Source organism: Chinchilla lanigera, unplaced genomic scaffold (assembly GCF_000276665.1).
Source record: "Chinchilla lanigera isolate Chin_1 unplaced genomic scaffold, ChiLan1.0 scaffold00100, whole genome shotgun sequence".
Classification (NCBI taxonomy): Eukaryota; Metazoa; Chordata; class Mammalia; order Rodentia; family Chinchillidae; genus Chinchilla; species Chinchilla lanigera.
Genome location: NW_004955501.1, coordinates 25,344 through 39,310, shown reverse-complemented (window position 1 = coordinate 39,310; position 13,967 = coordinate 25,344). Strand labels below are relative to the sequence as shown.

The window sequence follows — 13,967 nt, the reverse complement described above, 5'->3', positions numbered from 1 at the left end:
AGGGGCTGGGGATTTAGCTCAGCAGCAAAAGCGCCTGCCTGGCAAGCGCAAAGTCGTGAGTTCGGTTCCCGGTACCGGAGAAAAACCAAAAAAAAAAAAAAAAAAAAAGGCACTTATCCCATTCATGAGACTTCCATCCTCATGATCTGAGCACCTCCTGAAGGCCCTGTCCCCTGTTATCAACATACAAATTATCAGGTTTTCAACATATGAACATGGGAGGATGCAAATATTCAGACCACAGCTGACAATAAAGCTTCATGGTTAAGAGCTGTGAGACCCAGGGTGACCCACAATAACATCCACAAACAGTTTTAGCATCTGAAAGATGAGAATAAGAACAGGGCTGGCAGCAGCTGGAATGAAACCGTGTTAGAGAAGTGTCTGGTGCATAGAAAGTGTCATTTGTCGATTGCTATTCTTGCAGTTCCCTGCTCAGTGCAGGGCATACAGTGATGCCTAGTGGTCAGGCAAGGCTTGGAAACTTCAGGCATGCTCTGTCCAGAGCCCTGGGGTTAGGGGCAGGACATGCTGATGGGCCAGGTCTCTAACAAGGCCCCTGGGAAAACAGGCTTTCTCTGTCCTACCTGAGTTTGATGAACAAGTTGGTGAAAGCTGGGGTGGACTTAGAGGACCACAGGTTAATAAGCAATAATCTCCTGGAATCTTTGCCAGGACACTGATAGGAAAAGAAAGAAAACTCTGACAAGTGTCTAAAGTGCCACCCTTTTTATGGAGACAGGACCTCTATACAGTTCAGGCTGGACTTGAACTCACTATGTAACCCAGGTTGTCCTCAAACTTGCAGTGATCCTCCTGCCTCAGCTTCACAAGTGTGGGATACAAGCAGGAATCACTGCCAAGCCTGGCAGGCCCCGTCTAGGGAGTGCAACAGGTACAGGCAGTTCAGTTTTTTAGTTGATTGTATTTTGGACAGAACTTCTGTCTCCATGGAGCTTGCAGAGCTTTGACCCTGTGATGAGAGGAGTCCAGAACTCAGTTTGATCAATGGATTTAAAAGGATCCCCGCTCAGAGCGGAGTTCTTGGGGCCCTCAGCATGGCAAAGACAAAACAAAAGATAACAAAACAACTCTGTTCTTGTCAGATAAATTATTTGTTGGAACAGGGTGTAAACAATTCCCTGGCTAGATTTCTCTGGACACACATCAGCTAATGAATCTCCTAGATGAGCATACACCCATATAGTGTCCCATTAAATCAGGGAAAACTGAGGCAATAGATTTTGATTTACACGCAGCTATTAGTAAAAGCTTGGACTGAAATCTGATATTTGAAATTCATATTTTCTTTCTATTTGTTTTTGGTAAGGAATTTGATTTTATTCTTTTTTTTTTTTGTCTTTTTGAGACAAGATCTTGCTATGCAGTTCAGGTTGGCCTTGAGCTCACTTTGTAGCCCAGGCTGGTCTCAGATTTAAAATGATTCTCCTGCCTTAACCTCTCCAGTGCTGGGATTACAGATGTGTGCCACATCTGGTCAAATTTGATTTTATTCTAAAATCACTGAGAAGCCATTATTGTAAGTTGAAAAGGGAGGTGATCTGATTCACATTTTTTTAAAAATTAGAAAAAATTATTAGTACATTTGTAATACATAATGATTATATTTATTATGGGGAGTTTGTACATGTACAAAACACATCTTAATTCCTTTTTGTGTCCCCTTCCCCTTCCATCCCTGCCTGCTCCTTCCAACACTTGTTCCCCTTCCCATTTGCAAAAGCTCTACTTTAATTTTTTTCTTTAATTCTCTTTCTTTAAAAGTTCCTCCCCTTCTGTCTTAGGTACTTTTCTCATTGCCGAGACAAAATACCCGACACTCAAAGTTAAAGGAGGAAAGGTTGATTTAGCTCGCAGTTTGTAGAAGTTTCAGTCCATAATTGACTGACTCCAAACCTGGGTGGCATAGCTGAGGCACATCACAGAGAAGAAGACAAGCAGCAGCAGCAGCAGCAGTAGCAGCAGCAGCAGCGGCTGCAGCAGTAGCATCACCAATACACAGTGAGCAACAAGTGACAAGTGCAACCACAGTTCTTTCTGTCCCTTATATTTCACCCAGGCTACCCACCCTTAGGATGAGTAGCACTCACACTCTTAATCGTAGCACCCTTAATCCTAGCATTGCACCATCAATCAATCATACATTCTAAATCCAGTCAACTTTGAAAAAGCTCCACCCATGACTGCATGAGGCTTTGGGGGACATCCAAACACAAACCATAACACCTTACTTTCCTCCCCCTCTTTCTGTTTCTTGTTTCCCTTCCCATTTGAATGGGATCTCCCTACTTTCTATTATTTATCTCTGTTTTGCTCTTTATTTATGCTTTGAGTTTCTCATGTAAGAGAAACTATGCAATATTTAAACTTGTTTGTCTGATTTATCTCACTTAACATTATGATCTGAAGGTGTATCTGTTTTACCTGCAAAGATTTCAAGTTTATCCTTTTTTTATGGCAGAACAGAGTGACAATATTGAATCAATAACAAATATGTCTGTCCTGAATCGCACAAGCCACCTGGAGGCCAAGGGCATCTAAGCCACTGTAGGGACATTCTAGATTGGTTCTACCTCTACTGGAACTGCCCCATGGGCCACAGAGGATACCCAAATATCCCCTTAACCCAGCTCCCATCAAACTCAAATTGCCAACAAGGAGCTTGCAACCTGATAAAGCACACTGTCCAGGGCCCCACCAACTGAGAGTAGACAAATGGTCACTAAATGAGTGTAGAGGAAAAGATCCAGGGACAATCACAAAAATCCAAAAAGTCTGGATCCCTCCTGTGAACACTGTTTTTTAATGAGCTGTAACTACCACAACACAACCACTATGGAAATTAGTATGAAGATTCCTCAAAAACACTAAAAATAAAAATTCCATTTGACCCAGTTATCTCCCTTCTGGGTATCTTTCTGAAAGAGCTAGTCATCACATTACAGTGATACATGCATACCCTTGTTTATAGTATCACAATTTATAATAGCCATCTCTTGGAAACAGCCTATATGGCCAATAACAGATGAATGATTAAAGAAAATGTGGTATTTGTATGCAATTTAGTACCCAGTTTAAACCTCTGCACTCTGTGAAATAGGAATTCCAACCTGTGTCTTTGATTTGAATAGGGCATGCTCAACATATAAATACACAGTAGGCTGGAAGGGAGCCTATCTAGTCTGGTTGAGGATTACTATGGGGTTGGTGTTATGAGTTTGGGTTTGGAACTCCCAGTGTCCTGAGTCTGCTTGGTAAGCATGGGGTCCAAGCAGACTAAATAGGAGCAGATACAGACCAGCAATAGGGAGAATTTTTGTACAGTTGTATATGTAGGGTGTGTGGAGTACCAAAAGCCAGCTGATAGTAACATACAAACTAGAGTGATTAGTCCCCAAACCCCACAAAACAGTTTAGTTGTCTGCAATTCATTCACAAATTGAAGCTTCAGCCATGTGTAGACCCATCAGCCTCTGGAGTGGAAGGAGCAGGGCTTTGAGCATGTTGTCTCCTCAGGGTTGTCTTCAGGGGAGTTGACTAATCCAGGTAGTCTTTCCAGCAGTCATCTGGGTGAATTTTCCTGATCTGAGAATGATAGGTCTGTGCCTGAACTTCTGAAACCTTAATAGCTGTAGGGATGGATAGTATGACTATATAAGGTCCTTTCCACTCAGCTGTAAAGGCTCATTTATCCAAACATTTATACAAACCATATCCCCACGGTTATGTGTATGGGCAGGTGTGTCTGTGGGTATGGCTGGTCTTTCAGCTATGTTTTTTGTATCTGAGAAAAGACTTTTTCTAATTGTGTAAGTTGCTCCTGTTGTTACCTAGCTGACGCAGGTTCCCCTGGAGACCTCTAATTATGGGAGGAGGTCTCCCATATAAAACTTCAAAAAGTGTATATCCCATGGGTCCTGGTGAACTTTGGACACTGAAGATGGCCATGGGAAGCAAATTTATTCATGTGCTTGAGTTTGTTGGTGATATTTAGTCAATGTTGGCTTTGAAGTCCTATTCGTTCTTTCAACTTTTCCAAAGCTTTGTAGCCTAAATGCTGTATATAAGTTCCATCTGATTTTTAATTTTCAGTCAGCTTTTGGCTTATTTCTGTCACAAATGCAGTCCATTTTCACTGCCTGTGGTTAGGGGTGGCCCATATCTAGGAATAACTTCTCTCAGCAGTGCTCTGCAGACCTCAGTGGCTTTTTCAGTCTTTGTAGGAAATGCTTCTGGCAACCCAGAGTAAGCACAGACAAGCACCAGGAGATATTTGTAGCCTCTACATGGTTTGACCTCTGTAAAATCTATTTGTAGGCCTTCAAAAGGGGAAATTCCAGCATGTTGGATACTACATAGAGGTTTAGGCTTAGATGAGGGCTCAATCCTTGCATAGATTTGACATCTCTAGCTAACAGGTACATCTCTAGCTAACAGGTACAGATTGAGGCCAATTTAGGAGGGCAACATTTTGGCAGGTCTGGCAGTCTGTTTCACACTGTTGTTCTTTTTCTTCTTCCAAATCCTGAAACAAACACCTTTTGAGATATTTGGAGTAACCAACGGGCATTCATACCAGCAGACCCATCAAGCTTTTGAATCTTTTTTCTGACATTAGAGGGTGATTGTGTAATGAAGACTGCATTAACCATTTATTGATTTTTAAGTGCCTTGGAATCAAATGAACTGTAGGTGTGATAAGCCTCACAGAGTCTTTTATAAAATTTGGCTGGACTTTCACTGAGCTCCTGGAAGACTTCAGAGACTTTAAATATATTGATTGCCTTTTACCTCCTTCCTTCAGATCTGCAAGGAGGATGTTGTGATATTGATCCAAGGCTGTACCTCCTTCTGCTGAGTTATGATCCCAATTTGGCTGTCCTCGGGGGAGAGTTGTGTGCACCCAAGTGTTAGGATCAACCACGATGGTGGGGACTTGAACTCTCAGCTAGCCTCAAGCTGCATCCAGAAGGTGAATATGTTCTTCTGTATTGAAGAGAGTCAAGAGGAGATGTTGGCAGTCATCCCATATCAGCAGGTGGGTCTGGAAGATGGATCTGAGGAGGTCTGTCATCATGTGGGATTTCTATGAGTAGGACAGGGTGTGGTGTTTCCAATTTAGGAGATCAGTGGAGCTGAATATCTGATAATACATCAAGGGCAGTTGGTTGGGTGTGCCTCTCTCAGCTCTGGGGTAGACATGAAGCAGCAGCTGGAGATGAGCTGGAGCCTCAAACCGAGTGGTAGAGCTGAGGCTATGGCTGATAGGGCCATTAGGGTTTTTATTCATGTTGACAGCACCTGATGAGAAATCAATGTGGGGTTCAGGATGCACTGCAGTGATTGTTGGCAGTGGAGCTGTGGAACTGGGAATAGCAGGAAGCTGCAGTAGATATAGACCTCCATATAGCAAGAGAAATTCCAGAGCAGGGGCTTGGGTATGCAGCATGGGTTCAGTGGAATCAGGAATGACAAATAGAACAGAGAAACCCCTAGAGGGCACAGCCTAAGTAGGCAAAAATGGGTGTGCTTTCTATGTGGCTGCTTGGTGAAGGTGGTAGCAGTGGCTCTGTGGAGCCTACGAGGGTAGAGGTGGCATGGCAGTGGCAGACCTGGCTGCAGTGGTGGTGGTAGTCCTGGCTGTGGCAGCAGCCTAGAATCTGGGGATGTGGGTGTCCCTGGCAGCCATGGTGGCCACGTCTGGGGTAGCACTTGGGTTGGTGGGGGGGCATTGAGATCGGCTGGGCAGCTTGAGGCTGATGAATGTAAGGAGGAGGCAGGCTAGATTTGGGGTCCTCTGGCAGGACAGGATAAAGTCTCTTTGGCTTGGGTTGAACTTGGGAGCCTCTCATGTGCTTTGTGAATCTGTGTTGACAACTAGGATGGCCTTTTCATCATGTCAGATGCAGGTGAGGAACCAAGGTGGGAGGGTTTGGCACAAATGGAGCCAGGCATTAGTATAAGGGAACTGGTAGGGGTGGCCTTGCTTGTTAGGCTCTGTCACTTTGTTCCAGACTCGATGGACAGTTTCAACATTGTGTTCCCTTTGGTGGCCAGTTGGGGCACAGGTTTGCTTTTTTTTTTTTTTTTTTTTTTTTTTTGGTTTTTCTCTGGTACCGGGAACCGAACTCACGACCTTGCACTTGCCAGGCAGGCGCTTTGCCGCTGAGCTAAGTCCCCAGCCCCTGGGCACAGGTTTGGCTATTCAGTTTCACAAAAGGCACAGAGCTTCTGGGATTTCATTTATACTTTGCAGTCATCAGAAAATCTTCTCTTGAAGTTTTTAAACATGCGATCAAGGACTGTGGGCTTACTCTGGCTGACACCCATTCTTCTTTCTGCCTACATGTCTGTAATGTGCCCTTGAATGATGGTGCAACAGACCAAGTGTAGGTGCCCCTCAGAGAGAGACCAAGAGCTTGTCAGAACTGGCCACTCCCCTCATGGGGATGTGGGTCCATCTTGGCATTAGGTGTATCCATATTCCTGGGCCTGGTCAGATCCCCCACTACAGAGATTGAGTCACCACTTAGCCATATGACATGGACACAGAGCTGCAGAAATCTGACCTTCTCAAGCTCTGCAGTTCTAGGGTTCTGGAGGGACCCTTCACTATGGAGCACAGATGGAACAGCCTACTGCTTTTGCCATCTGTTACAAACATTTGCACAATCATTCAGCAGGCATTCAGATGTTAAACATCCTCTCCTTGAGGATCATGACTAACGAGGGGTGATCAGTCCCTCCTTCACTTGAACTGAATGGAACCAAACTGACTTTGGGCACCCTCAAGAGTCTTACCTTATCCTGTGACCAGACCAGACCAGGCCAGACCAGACCAGACCAGACCATACCAGGCCAGATAAACATCCTCCCCTCTTCTGGATCCAGACAGCCACAAGTGGCAAACATAGTAATTCATCTCCAGTCCTCTAAGGGGACTCTGAGAAATCTCTGAAGGCACGCCTTCCCATCGGGGGACTGGAGTGGTCCCTGCTCCCTCTGAGAGGGCTTCAACCAGCAGCCTAAGCAGTCAGTGTGTTTGTCTTCCTGGTCAGGGAACCAAAATGTTGTAGCAGTTACAGCTCATAAAAAAGTGTTTACAGCTCTTAGAAGGTGGTCATAACTCCTGGAAGGTGTTTACAGTGCCCAATAAGAGTTTCAGCAGACCGAGACCAATAAACTGAGCAGCACCCGGGGTTTTGGAGATAGATATACAGCTTTATTCACACTGGCGGGCTTGACTAGGATCCTTCATCAAAAAGCCAAGCCCCCAACTCTTAGGGAGCAGGATTTTTACAGGATTTACAACCAACTAAGAGGTACAAGAACAGAGAGCATTTGTCACTATTTGATTAGAAAGAAAGTTACACTGAACTTCACATTCTTAGCATATAACTAAGAGAAATTACAGATTACATGATTGGCCAAGAAAATTACACTGAATTGTACATTCTTGGCATATAACTAAGACAAGTTAGAGGTACGTGATTGGCAAAGAAAGTTGCATTGAATTCCACCTTCTTAGCATACAGTGGAGACAGGGACAAAGCAGTTACAACAGTTCGGGAAAACCAGAAACTTAGCAGAGAACAAAAGGCTAATTGAAGGCCAGGAAGAGGGATGCTGAAGGGTAGGGGAGGGAGACTCCTGTCTGTGAGCAAGTGTTTTTTCTGCTTTACTTGTACTAGTTTACATTCTCACCAACAATATAGAAAGGATCCTTTTTCCCTGCAGCATTTGCTGTTTCCCATCAGCATCTGTTTCTTGGCAATGGCCATTTTTTCTGGAATAATATGATATACAGGTGTAGTTTCACTTAAATTTCTCTACTGACCAGTGATGAACATTTTTTCATGTATTTATTAGCCATTGTATGTGTTCTGAGTAGTGCCTATTCATTTCACTTGCCCATTTTTTGATTGAGTCTTTTATTTTGGGGGGATCTAACTAAAAAAATTTTAACAATCGATTATTGATTTATTAAAACAGTTGCTTTAGGCATCTGCAATGGTGAATTCAACCTCCACTCCTAGCTCAATACTGATGGGAGTAATCTGCTTAACAATATCAGAAGGACTATGAAAATCAATGAGTCACTTGTGGATTCTTATCTGGAAACTATTGCATATATTATCACCACGAGGTGTTTTTCTTGTAGTGATTCTCAAGGTCTTAGTAGGCATGTGAATGGATCTTTTCACCTTGAGATTCCTTTCCACTGCACTTCTGATCAAGTCAGCACACACTTTCTCCAATAATTTCACTTTGCGGCTGGTGAGGATAATTGCCACCAGTGAATTGCCACTTCGGACTCCATGGGTGTCTTTCCAGTATCTTTAAAAGCCATAGTGGCCATGTGGCTGCCTGGATAACTTGTTCCTCACCAAGAATGAACAGCAGTGAGTCAGGAGCAGGAGCAGACACAACCTAAGTCCACTGCACCTGCAACCACCTCTTCCTCAGAAAGAAAGCAAAAGATTTTTATCAGTACGTATTTGCCATACACAGTGCTCACATTCATCAGATGGAATTTGTACCTGTACATAATGTATCTTAATTCTTTTTTTTCATTCCCCTCCCTTTCCTTCAACCCTTCTTCTCTTTCCCAAATGCGGAAGCTTTTTACCCCCATTTTTCCCTTACATTCCTTGTTTTTAAAATTCCATTTCACCTCCTTCCTTGTTTGCCTTCCCATTTGAACATGTTATTCCCACTTCCCCATATCTAACCTCCATATTGCTCCTTGTTTATGCTTTGGATTTCTCACACAAGAGGAACTTATGTGATCTATTTCACTTAAAGTTATGGTTTCGAGGTGCATCAGTTTACCTAGAAAAGTCTTTAGTTTATCCTTCTTTATGGCAGAGTAGTATGCTATTGTATACAAAAATGACTTTTTTTTTTTTTTGGTATGGGGAATTGAACTCAGGACCTTGCACTTGCCAGGAAGGCACTGTGCTGCTGATCTATATCCTCAGCCCAAAACCACATTTTCTTTATCCATTCATCTGTTGGTGGGCATATGGGCTGTTTCCAAGATTTAGCTACTATGAATTGTGATGCTATAAACATGAGTATGCATATATCGCTGTGGTACAATGTTTTTTAAAAAGTTCTTTCAGAAGACTATAGAAGGGGAATATAGCTGGGCCAAATGGAATTTTAAAACAAAAGTATTTTTTAGGAATCTCCACACTGATTTCCACAGTTGTTGCAGCAGTTTACACTCCTACTAACAGTGGAGAATTGTTTCTTTTTCTCCACAGCCCCCCAGCATTTGTTATGTGTTGATTCTTTGATGACAGCTATTTTTTCTAGAGTGAGATGAAATCTCAGTGTTGTTTTAATTTGCATCTCTTGAATGCTGGTGATGGTGAAGATTTTTTTCATATGTTTGTTTGCCATGGGAGTGCAGATATAAAACTGGATATAATATGTAGAAGAATAAAACTGAACCCTTATTTCATACCTAATTAAAAGTCAATTAAAATGCACTGATGACTTAAATCAGAGTCAGAATCTATAAAACTAGAGAAAAAGACAGGGGAGAACTCCATGACATTGGTCTGGACAATGATTTTTGTGTGTGTGTGTTTAAAAAAATTTTATTTTGTATGTTTTAGATATACATAATGATAACATTCATCGTAAGGTGTTTGTACCTGTACATGATGAATTTGCTTCTTTTTTTCCCATTCCCCTCTCCTTCCTTTAACCTCTCTGCCCCTCCTCATTTACAAAAGCTTTGTTTCCATGTTTTCCTCCTATTCTTTTTTTTCTTGTCCCTTCTTTCCTTTCCCCTCCCCCTCTCTTGTTCCACTTCTTATTTGAACATTTTCTTCCAATTTCCCAATTTGTATTATACATTTTAGTCCTTACTTACACTTTCAGTTTCTCACACCAGAGAAGCAATGTGGTATTTAAACATGTGTGTCCAATTTATTTCACTTGAGTATGGTCTCAAGGTGCATCCATTTAGCTAGAAATGTCTCAAACTTATCCTTTTTATGGCTGAGTAGTACCTTACTATATAAAAACACCACATATTTATTCATTTATTCATTGATTTTATTGGTTGATAGGCATTTGGGCTGTTTCTAAAATGTAGCTATTACAAAATGTGCTGCTATAAACATAGATGTACATGTATTGCTGTGGTGTGATGCTTTTAATTCTTTCAGAAAGATACCAAGAAGGGGAATAGTTGGGTCAAACGGAACCTCTAGTTCTAGGTTTTTGAGGACTCTCCACCCTGAGTTCCATGGTTGTTGCACCAGTCTACATCCCCAACAACAGTGGAGGAGGATTCCTTTTTCCTCACAGCCCCACCAGCATTTGTTATTGGTTGATTTCTTTGATAATGGCTATGCTTTCTGGAGTGAGATGGAATTTTGGCATTGTTTTAATTTGGATCTCTCAAATGACCAATGATATTGTAAATTTTTCATACATGTATTTGTCATTTCTACTTCTTCATCTGAGAAGTGTGTATTCATCTCAGATGCCTATTTTTGGATTAGGTTTTTAAATTTGGGAGGGTCCAATTTTATGAATATATATATATATATATATATATATATATATATATATTTGTAGATATTAGTCCTTTGTCTGAGACACAGCTGGCAAATATTTTTTCCCACATTGTAGGTTATTTCTTCACTAGGTTTTTGGTTTCTTTTGTTGTGCAAAAACTTTTCAATAAGATGAGATCTCAGTTGTTGATTCTTTGTGATATTTTCTGTGCATTTGGGGTATTGTTCACACAATCTTTTCCTACACCAGTGTCTTCAAGAGTTCTCTCTATTCTGTATTCCAGCAGATTGAGTGCTTCTGCTAAAATATTTAGATATTTTATCCACTGCAATTTTAGTTTAGTGCATGATGAGAAATATGTGTCTAGTTTTCATCTGTGGCATGTGGAAAGCCAGTTTTCCCAGCACCATGTATTAAAGAGGCTATATATCTTTCAGTGAAGGTGTTCATCTCCATGTCAAAGATAAGATGGCTAAATTTGTGTGGAGTTGTTTCTGCATCTTCTAATCTGTTCCATTGATCTGTGGGCATTTTTTTTTACCAGTACCATGCTGTTTTTATTATGGTAGCTTTGTAGTATAATTTCAAGTCATCAATGGTGATGTCCTCTGCTTTTGTTATGTAGAATTGCTGTTATATTCTAGATCTCTTCTGGTTCCAAATGAATTTTACAATTATTTTCTCTAATTCTGTGAGATATGTTAATGCTATTTTGATTAGGATTGCATTAAACTGTATGACAATTTTGGAGATATGGCTATTTTTACTATGTTGGTTCTTCCTAACCAAGAACAAAGGATATTTTTCCATTTTCTGGTATCCACTTTGATCTCCCTCTTCAGAGTACTGCACTTTTTAATGTAAATATTTTTACTTCCTTCACTAGATTAATCCCCAGGTATTTCATTTTTTTGGATGTTATGATGAAAAGTGTTGTTTCCCTAATTTCTCTCTCAGTGAGTTTGTTATTTGTGTACAGGAATGTTATTGATTTTTGAGTGTTGATTTGTGTCCAGCTATGCTACTGAATTTGCTTATTGAATCTATATGCCTTTTGGTGCAGTTTTGGGGGTCTTCTATATAGAGTATCATGTCATTCACAAATAATGACAATTTAACTTCTTTCCTATTCTTATTCCTTTCATTTCTTTCTTTTGTCTAATTGCTCTGGCCAATGTTTCCAGAACTATTCTGAATAAAAGTAGTGATAGTGGAAACCTTGTCATTAAAGTGAAAGGTTTTAGTTTTTGGCCACTTAGTATGATGTTAACTGTTGGTTTTCATAGATGGCTTTTATCAGATTGAGGTAAAAGCCATATATTCTGATTTTTTATCATGAATGGGTGTTAGACTTTGTCAAATACTTTTTCCTTATCTGTTGAGAGGCTCATGTGATTTTTGCTTTTGCCTCTGTTAGTATGGTGTGTTACATTTATTGATTTGTGTATGTTGAACCATCCCTGCACTTCTGGCATGTATCCTATTTGGTCATGGTGTGTCATCTTCTTGCCGATTTGTTGTATTCTGTTTGCCAGTATCTTACTGAGGACTTTTGCACCTATGTTTATTAGGAGCTTGACCTATAGTTCTCTCTTTTGGTTGGATCTTTCCCTTGTTTTGGTATCAGGGTAATGCTTGCTTCCAGGAATGATTTTGGAAGAATTGCTTACCTTTCAGTTTTGTTGAAGAGTTTCAGCATAGTGGCATTAGATCTTCTCTAAATTCCTTGTAGAATTCAACAGTGAATCCATCAGGACCTGGGCTTTTCTTTGTTGTTGTTTTTCATACCAGGAATTGAACACATGACCTTGCATTTGCCAGGCAGGTGCCTTTCCACTGAGCTATATCCCTGGCCCGTGGGCTTTTCTTTGCTGGTAAGTTCTTAATTACATTTTCTATTTCATTGACTGATATCAGGTTAATTAGAATTTTTATATCTTCTTTATGCAATGTGACACATCATATATGTCTAGGAATCTATTAATTTCTTCTGTTTTCCATCTTCTTAGAGTAAAGATTTTCCAAGTAGGTACTGATGATCTTCTGGATTTTCCATTGTGATTTCACCCTTTTCATTCCTAATTGTATGAATTTGAGTCTTTTCTTTTTTGATAAGGTTAGCTATGGGATTATCAATTTTATTTAATCTTTTGAAGAATGAACTCTTCAGTTCATTGATTCTTTGTATTGTTTTCTTAATCTCCATTGAATTAATTTCTTCTTCATTGTTCTCAAATCTCCTGCTTAGCATTGTACTGGAAGTTCTAGCTGGAATCATAAGACAAGAAGCAGAAATTAAAGGGATAAAGACTAAGAAAGATGAAATAAAACACTCCATTTATAAGACACATGATTCTCAAAATAGTAAAATACCAAAAGGATCTTTAGAAAACTGGTACTAATAAGTCAGCTTTGCAAGAGTATAGGTTACAGCACCATATGTGAAAATTAGTTGTAGTTCTTTATACTACCAATAGATCGCTAGAAATATAACATTGCTTAAAGTACCACTAGTAAAACCATGCAAACTGAGGTATAAATGTAAAAAAATGAATTACAGATTTGTACATCAGAAAGTACTGGTGGAAGACATCAAATAACTTCTCAGTTAATGGAGAGATATGGGGCTGGGGATGTAGCTCAGTGGCATAAGCATCTGCCTGACACAAACACAAGTCCTGAGTTCCATTCCTGGTCCAAAAATAAAAATCAAGAGCTATACCATGCCAATTGATTGGAAGACAATATTGTTAATGTTCTCCAAAATAAACTAGATACAATAGAAATTCATTCAAAATATTACAAGATTTGTTGAGTGTGGTGTAATCCCAGCACTTGGGAGCCTGAGGCAGGAAGACCACCATGAGTTCAAGGCCAGACTGGGCTACATAGTCAGTTCAAGGCCAGCCTGCAGTAAAAATCAAGACCATGTCTCAAAAAAGAAAAAAGAAAGCAGGTCCAGTGTGGGAACATACCAGAATGCCAAACCAGACCAGTGAAAGCAGGCTTGGCCTAGCACATGCCAGTAAGTGGGAGAAGCAGTGTGGAAAAGTCTAAAGCAGTAGTGAGAATATGAGCCAGCAATTGGTAAGTTAGATGACCCAGTGTTGTGCTCTGGCACACAGACATACAGAAGTTAAATGGGCAGGCAGGGCCACCATTCTATATCAGAGGGCTTGGGGAGAACTACAGCAAAAGAAGACCAGTCCCAACTCCCCAAACTAGAAACCAAGATCCGCCCCATGCCCAGCACAAATCCTGCTGTAAACTTGGCCAGAGCGCACAGCACACAATTGTGGACGCCAGCGGAATTTTACTACTTTTCTTTTTATTTGTTTGTTTGTTTGATTGGTTTTCATTTTTCTATCTGGTTGAAGGTTTTTTCCTTTCTTTTTTCACTATTTAGG

General features: G+C 40.6%; 1 pseudogene; it reads right to left on the bottom strand.

Annotated features, from left to right (window-relative positions):
* Positions 1 to 8,018: 8,018 nt before the first annotated feature.
* LOC102003261 lies at positions 8,019 to 8,371 on the bottom strand (annotated as a pseudogene).
* Positions 8,372 to 13,967: the final 5,596 nt, after the last annotated feature.